This window comes from Lepidochelys kempii, chromosome 11, assembly GCF_965140265.1.
Source record: "Lepidochelys kempii isolate rLepKem1 chromosome 11, rLepKem1.hap2, whole genome shotgun sequence".
Classification (NCBI taxonomy): domain Eukaryota; kingdom Metazoa; phylum Chordata; order Testudines; family Cheloniidae; genus Lepidochelys; species Lepidochelys kempii.
Window position 1 is genome coordinate 58,679,230 of NC_133266.1, and position 9,139 is coordinate 58,688,368.

Sequence of the window (9,139 nt, forward strand, 5' to 3'; positions counted from 1 at the left end):
ATGAGAACAATGGGCCAGATTCTCAGCTCATGGAATGCAGCCTGGCACCATTGGCTGGCCCAGTATCATTAGGAGAAAACAGATAACTCAAAGTAGAAGTCAGTTCCGGTGATTGGGGTAAGAGAGTCAGAGACAGAGCCTGACAATAAAATTCATATATATATATATGGAGAGAGAGATCAACACTCTGAGATCATCAGGAGCTCTGAGATGATAATAGAGAGCCTTTGACTAAGCCAGCCCTGATTACAGAATGGACCCCACCTGAGAGAAATTAGGTGATTCCAGGTTTAACTACTGAGTGGGCCCAGCTGAGGAAGGGCTGGAGGCAAGAGAATGCAGGGAGTCAAAAGGTGCCCGCAGGGTCTTAAGTGAGCATCCAGGGAACAGATTGGGAGACCTAGAAGGGAAGTAAAGAGGTGAGGAAGGAAATGGCATAGAGAAAACTGCAATATGGGTAGAGGATTTGATGTAGCTGTTCAGTACAGGGCCCTGGGCTGTAACCCAGAATTGAGGTGGGGACTGGATTCCCCTACCAGCCCCAAGGAAGCGGTGTACAAGGGTAGCTGAGCCCAGCAAGGGGGCTGCAGGCTGAATGTAACCTTGCTGAAGAAGACCTGTAGAGAGGGTGGAAGCTTTTTTTTTCTTTTAAAATAGTTCTGAATGCTAGTGTGGCTAGCTGACCCTGGAAGGAAGGGGCTAAAGACTGGGCCCTGGCTGGCGGGATGAGTTCTATGAAAGAAACCACCCCAGCCCCAGAGTGACTGTTGACAAGGGCTGCTACCCCACAAGGACACTGTGAAGCTATGCCTGGCCATGAGGAAGTGCATAGTGGTGAGTAAACCCTGTTACAATGCTTTTTCTTACATTACTTTAACTGCAGCGTGTCTGAAATGACTCCATTTTTGTAGTTTTCCTTTTCCACTTGCTCTTTTCCTACCCCTCGTGGCAGGCACCGTATCTCAGCCCTAGTCTACATCCAGCTGATGATAGCACCTTTGGCAAACAGTAAATGACCGACTGTCCTTGGCCACTTTTATATTGCGTGAGTACATGTGCTGCCAGACCCTGATCTGCAGAAGGGATTCTTTCAGCAGCAAATTAACACGAAGTGATTTACTTTGTCCATATTGGATACAAGGTTAAGGGGGTGGGGGAGAATCACTCCAGGTTGCACTTGCTTTGGAAATTTTTACTTCTGTAAGTCCTTGGGAAGAAATTTCCCCTACTTGGGATGGGATAAGTATTGCAGGTAAGTCATATAAATAACTGTGCTGCTAAGATTTGAATTGATTTAGCTCCTGGCCTAGCCCAAATTTGGTTGTGGGGGTTTTTTGGTTTTTTTATTCTACAGAGATTGTGCTGCCTTGGAACAATAAATAAACTTCAAACTAGAAAAGGCACATTCTGTGCATTAAGGGCTGGCTTCCTCTCTCCTTTACTTTCACTGAGTAGTACTTTCATTTCATGAATCATCCCCCTGATTTCAGTGGGAAACTTTACTAATAAGATACTAAAAGTATGTGCTGCAGCAGAATTGATCCCTTGTTGTCACGTTTTCAAGAGCTCAGTTCCCATTTGGGTGCTTTAGTGAAGTGGCCAGACCTTTCAAAGTGCTCCATACCTGCCAGCTCCCACCATTCTAGCCTTTTGAAAATCTGATGCTAAATGTTTGTCAGTGCCATAATTATGTTCTTCAAAGGCAGAAGCAATGTGGGATCTTTTATGATAGAGTAGTTCTGAGACATTGTAGCTCAGGATAATAGAACAGACTTGATGCTGCAATTCAGCTAATTAAAATGATTGTAGTCCCTTGCTGAACGACATTTCCCAGGATTATTTCAACCTCAGATCAGAACTCTTCCTCTCCCCAGGTATAAATGCCAAGCCCTGGAAAGTCTTGCTAGAGGGTCTTAAACAGCATAGTGTAGAGACCATCCAACCAGGTACGCATGTATGTCTAAATGACTCCGTTTCATTAGCCTCACTATAGCTACTCAGTCCAAAAACTGTGTAACTTAAATTTTCCTGTAATTATAGGCTTTCTTAAATGCTCCTTTTTCACCAGCTCACTACCTGTTTGAGGTCATGACCTGCATGGTTCAGGATTGCTTGTGTGTTTGTCACTCAAGAAGCTGGACAGCAAAAAGTGGGAGTGGGGTGAAGCAGAACATAGTCATGCAGACATCCGTTCGTTCATATACGTGCATGTGCCTATTCCATGTGCACAGGAACCTGAGATCACCTGACTCATTTGCTCACTGGCACAGCAAGCCATGATTCCCCAAACAAGAAAATAAACCCAAATAAAGGATCACATCCCCCCGTAGTCTAAGTCACAAAATAGACGCACTAGGTAATTGTGCAGCTGGTGCCATGTCCAACTGCTGCAGAGTATGTATCTACCCTAGCCATGAGTAAAACAACCATCACTGTGTACTTTATATAGGTGGCTAACGCCATTATTTAAAAAGAGAGAATGAGCCCTATGGGATGTATTGTGCGTTTATGGAATGGCACACTTTTGCAGTTTGCCCCATTGCCCTCTCTTGGGGGCAGGCCTTCAAGGATGTTCCAGCATTTTATTTTGCCCAAATATATGGGCTCTTCCTGATCCCCAGCAGAGGGATGCTCCACAGGCGAGGGCTCTCAGCTCCAGGGGGAAGTGTAACTTGAGCAGTGAGTGTTGTCTTCCCCCTCCAAGCTCGGTCAGTCATATTCCTTGTGCAGATTGTGTATTCTTGAAGGGTTGCACAGAGCCCCTGATCTAGCTCACATTAGTGGGGCTTTATAGATTAGGGCTAGGACCTCAAAGCAGATCCTGCACTGAGGAGACACTGCAGTGCATTGAATGTGTTCGAATAAGCTGTTGCCAAGGTGATGCTGTCAGGAGTTCGTCCAGCATGCTGGACCAGTTGAAGCTCCATCTAGATTGGGCTGATTGAGGAAGTAGAGTAGAAGATAAAAGCATGTATTGCTGCAGCCAGGGTTCATCTGGGATGGGCAGGGGGGTTGTTTCCTGCGTCTGTTGTGCATACCTGGAAGTACAAAACAAAAATCTGTTTATTTACTGATTGTTTTCCTCTTAATTTAACATACCCATGATAACTTGTTGTAGGCAGTTAGGACAACTCACCTTTTTAGTTTCCTGTTTGAGTGCTAGCTAACAGATCTTTTAGGGCCAAACCTCGGCATTTGCACAAAGTCTTATGCAAATCCAGAAACTACATGTAACTGACCAATTTGCTGTGCAACTAAATCTGCCTACAAATGTTGAGGAAGCCTTTAAGGAGGTCTGTTAAACATTTGGCCTGGAGAGTCATACAAGAAAGGTAGAAATGTAAAAGTTGTTCCACTTATTTGTAGCAGATTGCTTCTCTAATGTCCATGTCCAGCATGTGTATGTGTGCCTTTATGATGACAGTTAAGGGACTGGGTGAATCTGCTTTAAAAAGCAAAATCTGCTGGAAAGAGGGATGGTGTCCCTAGTCTCTGTTTGCCCGAAGCTGAGAATGGCTGATGGGGTGGATCACATGACGATTGCCTGTTCTCTTCATTCCCTCTGAAGCACCTGGCATTGGCCACTGTTGGAAGACAGGGTACTGGGCTAGATGGACCTTTGGTCTGACCCAGTATGGCCATTCTTATGTTGAATAAGTGTCATAAAGATGTGTTCAGCTATTGAGGATCTAATCATCCCAGAAGAAATGTAATGTTTTCATGGACTCTCATTGTGCCGGTGCCTGACTCTGGCCACAAGGGTTTTGCTACATAGTTTACCTCATTCAGCTGCTTGATGACCTTAAAGGGCCCGTCCCAGGCAGCCTGTAGTTTGTTTGTTCTTATGGGAATGAGAACCGTCACCAGCTCCCGGAGAGCATAGGAGCAGGCACACGCTGAGTGGTTGTACCAGACCTTTTGCTTCCCTTGGGCCCTGGCTAAATTCTCCCCGGCCAAGTCCATGAGCTCGGCGAGCTTTCCCCGGAAAGTCAGTACATACTCCACCTCCGATTTTTTTTTTTTTCCATCGGTGGGGAGGTTTTCCCCTCCCATTCATCCCTGAACAAGTCCAGAGGTCCCCTTGCTCTCCTCCCATACAGCAACCCCAAAGGAGAGAACACTGTTGATTCCTGGGGCACTTCCTGGTATGCGAACAGCAGCGGGGGTAAATACTCGTCCCATTCCTGTGGGTGCTGGTTCATAAAGGTTTTCAGCATCATCTTTGGGGTCCCATTGAACCTCTTCACCAGCCCGTTGGACTGAAGGTGACACACTGAGGCCCAGGTGTGTCGGACCCCACACTTCTCCCACAAGCACCGGAGCAGAGTTGACATGAAATTGGAGCCCTGGTCTGTAAGGACCTCCTTGGGAAACCTCGCTCTGCTGAAAATGGTCAGCAGTGCATTTGTCACAGTGTCAGCCTTGTCCTCTATTGAGGCAATCCCCTCAAGATAGGGAGTAGCGAAATCTACCACCACCAGAATGTATTTTTTTTCCCTGTCCGAGTTGCCTTGCTGAGGGGGTCCCACTATGTCCACAGCCACCTTCTGGAAAGACTCCTCTATGATGGGCAGGAGCCTCAAAGCTGCTTTCCCCTTGTCCTGGGCCTTCGCCACCTTCTGGCAGGGGTCACAGGACCTGCAGTACTGCTGGATGGCATCAAAGATCCCGGGCCAGTAAAAGTTTTGTAGCAGCCCCCCATGGTTCCACTTTCCCTTGGGGAGCCCACTCCCAGTACAGGAATTCCTTCTCCCACAGGAATCTTTCCCGGCAGCCTTTCCCCAGGGGCTTTGCCGTGCTGTGGCCAGCAAGTTCCCTTAGCTTCTCTAAGGAGGGATCCTTCCCCAGCTTGGCCTGGAATTCAGCAGCTGGGGAAGGGATGTGGACCTACTCCCACTCAGTGGCTGGGTCCGAGGCTGCAGCCCCGCCAAGTCCTGTCCCCAGTGACTCCTTTGCCGCTGGGGTAGGGACCTGCACCCCCAGCAGGGCACTGTCCCAGTGTCAGAGCAGAATGCCCTTCCCTGGCTTTGGCTACGCATGATGACTAAGGCGCTCTGCAGGCCATCCGGCCAATCTGCCAGGTCACTCTCCATCAGCATCTCAGTTGGCAACTGATGGTGCACCTCCACATCTTTGGGGCCCCTCCTTAGCCCCCCCATTTCAGATGTACCCTTGCCATGGTACACCCCTTAAACAGGGGCCCACACACACCCATCAGGGTTAGGTAGGTGTTGGGCACCACCCGGTTTGGGGGCCACCACTTTGGGCCATGCCAGAGTCCCCTCAACACCTGTGTCCCAGTGACCTGCTTCCCATCCACCTCCAGGAGAATGAGGCACTTGCTCCTCAGGGGCCACCCCACACCCACCCTGTAGACTGAGAACTTTGAATCCAGAGCATCAAGCCTCCTCAAGGAGCTGGCCTGGGAGACTGCCAGACCCACCTGCCTGGGGAGCCAGCCTCTCCTCTGGCTGGGCTCCCACCCAGTTAACCCTTGGGGGGCTCGGTTTGCTCATCCTGTCCCTGAGCTTATGGCACCTGTCCCATCTGTGGCCTCTGCCCACAGTAATTACACCTCAGGTCCCATTGGTCCCCTGGGGCTAGTCGGTCAGCTCTGGTATTGGCTGTGCCTTTCGGGAGTGATTTATCCGAGACTCCCTTCAGGGAAGCCCCTGGGTGACCCCCCCTTCTACACTGATGTGGGCCTATCCCCTTGGGATTCCATTCCATGTCCTGACCTGCTAGCTACGAACTCGTCAGCCAGCAGCCCTGCGCGGTGCAGGTCCTTCGGCCTCTTGTCTACAAACCACATCCTCAGGTCAGGAGGACAGAGTTCATATAGTCGCTCCAGCCCCATTAGTTCAATATCGTCCTCCTTGGTCTGGGTCCTGGCCCCATTCACCCACTTGCGGGTGTTTTTTTCCCCCATCAGCGTGACCAGTTCCAGATAGGTCATCCCCTGGGCCTTCTGCACGCTCCAGAACCTTTTCCTGTACGCCTCGGGGGTCAGCTCAAACTTGCGCAGTAGGGCTTGTTTGAACAGTTCATAGTCACCTGCTTCCACCTTATCCATCTGGCTGAACATCTCTATGGCTTTGGGACCCAGTAAGAGGGTCAGATGCCAAAGCCTGTCTGCAGGGTCAACCTGGTGCACATTGCAGGCCTTCTCAAAGGCAGTGAGGAAGACATCTCTATCATCCCCTTCCTTAAACTGAGGCAGCACTCTTATATCTGAGTTCCCTGTGGGCTTAGCCACCCTGGGCCCATCCGCACTCACCATGGTAGGGGTCTCTCTGCTTCTCAGGTCTGCCATTGCCAGTTCATACTGCCTCTGTCTCTCACAGTCCTGCCGTTCCTTCTCACAGTCCTCCAGCTCTTTCCGTTTCAGTACCTTTTCCAACTCTAACCGTCTCAGCTCCACGAATGGGGAACTCAGTTGGGAAGATTCCCTGCTGGTCGGGTAGGTGTATCCTGGGGCTGTCTGGCTGATTTCAGCCCCTCCCGCATCCCCAGTTGGGTCGGTGGCTGGGATGACCCCTGGGGCTGCCTGGCTGCTCCCAGCCTCTCTCGTGGCCCCAGCTGGCTCAGGAACCATCTCCTTAGAGCAATTATTCTCTTCCAACTGGGCAATCAGCTGTGCCTTGGTGAATTTTCCAATGCGCAGCCCTCTCTCTCAGCACAGTTCTACAATGTCTTTCTTAAGGAGATGGTTATAGGCCATCTCCATGCTGTTCCCAAGGGGTCACGGACTCACAAGCCTGTGCCCTCTCAGCTCCCCACAGTCCCTGGGAGGCACCCCTTCAGTGTGACAGCCATTCTCAGGGGTTAAGCCGTAGGCTCCTCTGCCTCCTGGAATCACACCTCTCAGAGCCTCCAGCACGCCCGTCTTTCACTAATCCTCCTTTATTTTATTGCTCCCCAGTCGCTTACTGCAGGATGCTCTGTCCACGGGGTGCAATTTAATCCTACCTCTGCCACCAGTTGTCACGGAGTCACTGGGCAATGCTCTGGAACTACTCCATACAAAGCCAGTCAGGACTCTGTGGGAGCATGCCTCCTCTCTTTCAGTATACTGTCTCCAGGGAAAGATGTTTACACAGCTTTGACCTTCCTGGGTCTAAACTTGGAGCATTCAGCATCCCCTTTTCACACCGTGCGCTTCCCATAGTGAGTATACACAGGCGGGGCTGCTGGGGAAGCCAGAGGGCCCTGCACCCCAACTCTGCAGTCAGAGGTGACTCTTAGCATAAAACAGAAGGTTTATTCGTTGACAGGAACACAGCATAGAACAGAGCTTGCTATTACAGACCTCTGCGACTTTCAGCCGAGTCCATCTTGGGAATCCTGGGCCAGATGCCCTGGATTCCCCTTTTCCAGTCCCCCAATGCAGACTGCCAGCCACCTGACCTCAGACACCCCCCTTGATGCCCCTTCTTTGTCTCGCTTCCCAGGCCAAAGGATGTGACCTGGTCACACACACACACCCCTCCTGGGTCTCAGGCTACATATGTGCAAATAGCTGGACAGTCTCACCTGTCCTGAAGGCCTCGGCAAAATTGCACGCCCAATTCCCACCAGCTAAGTATTGGTGCAGTACACTGGGGAAACTAAGGTATACACAGTAGTCGTATAGGACAGTAAGACTCGCATGCAACATAACAAGATAAATAAAACCCCACTTTGTCACATCCACAGAACAAACTACAGCCTGTCTGGGATGGGCCCTTTAAGGTCATCAAGCAGCTGAATGGGTAAACTATGTAGTGAAACTGTCTAACTGGGCTCAGAGCCACCAAGTGTACCATGTCAACATGATGAAGCCATACTCTGACAGGGAGAATTTGATACTGGCCATGTGTGGCCAGTGGAAGGAGCAGGGAGACAACCCCCTTGTGGATTGATTCCCTGGGACAGGGACTGCCATTCGCCAGAATCAGTTCCCCTCTCAGACCAGCTAAGCCCTGCCCTGTAGGCTGAGATCCGAGAGGTGCTGTGTTCCTACCAGCAGCTGTTCTCCAACTAGCCTGGGCTTGCTAACCTGGCTCTCCACCAGGTGGAGACAGGAGCCCACCCCCTGGTAAGATGCTCTCCGTTCCAGGTCACTGGGAAAACAGCCCAGAACAGAGGGGGGGAGATGCTGGCTTTAGGGATGATCCAGCCCTTGGGCCTCTCCTGTGGCATTGATCCCCAAGAAGGATGGGTCAATCCAGTTTTGTATGGATTACCAGAGGCTTAATGCCATCACCAAGTTCAACGCCTACCCCATGCCTTGGCCTGATGAGCTTCTAAACAAGCTTGGAGGGGTAGGGGGCTTGTTATCTCACTACAATGGATCTCACCAAGGGCTACTGGCAAGTACCTTTTGGATCCGGATGCCCGGCTGAAATCCTGCTTTTACCACCCATCTGGGGTTAGATGAGTTCCTGGTCCTACCTTTCGGCATAAAGGGGTTAAGATAAGGAGGTCTGGACCAAGCAGTGCTAGAGGGCTGTCTGTGCTCTGAAGGAGGCTGTGGTCGAGGGCCTGGTGCTGGTAAATCCAGACTTTGACAAGCCCTCTATGATGATCACTGACACCTCGGAAAAGGGCTGGGTGCAGTGCTAATGCAGATAAACGGAAAGGGGGAGAGACATCCCATCAAGTAACTGTGCAGAAAGCTGCTGCCCTGGAAGCAGAACTCTGCAGCCACAGAAAAGGAACACCTGGCCATGGTACGGGCCCTTAAAAAGTTGCAGCAATATCTACTTGGGCCACGCTTCACCGTATACACCGACCACGCGCCCCTGACGAGGCTACACCAGATGAAAGGGGCCAATGCCAACCTCCTGAGGTGGAGGCTCCAGCTTCAGGATTATACCATGGAGGTGATCCACGTGAATGGGAGAGCCAAGGTTAGAGCCGATGATTTGTTGCAGAGAGGGGGGCAGGAACTTCCCCAGGCCACTGGCTAAAATGGCTCGGTGCAGTTTGGTCTTGGAGGGGGGAGAGACGTGACGAAAGTGGGGCTTTATTCCTGTTACATTGCATGTGACTCTTACTGCCCTATACTAATACTGTGTGTACCTTGGGATCCAGCAGCAGCCCGTCTCTCCCCCCCCCCCCCCCCCCGGCCAGTGGCCGCCAGTTTCAGAATGATGTT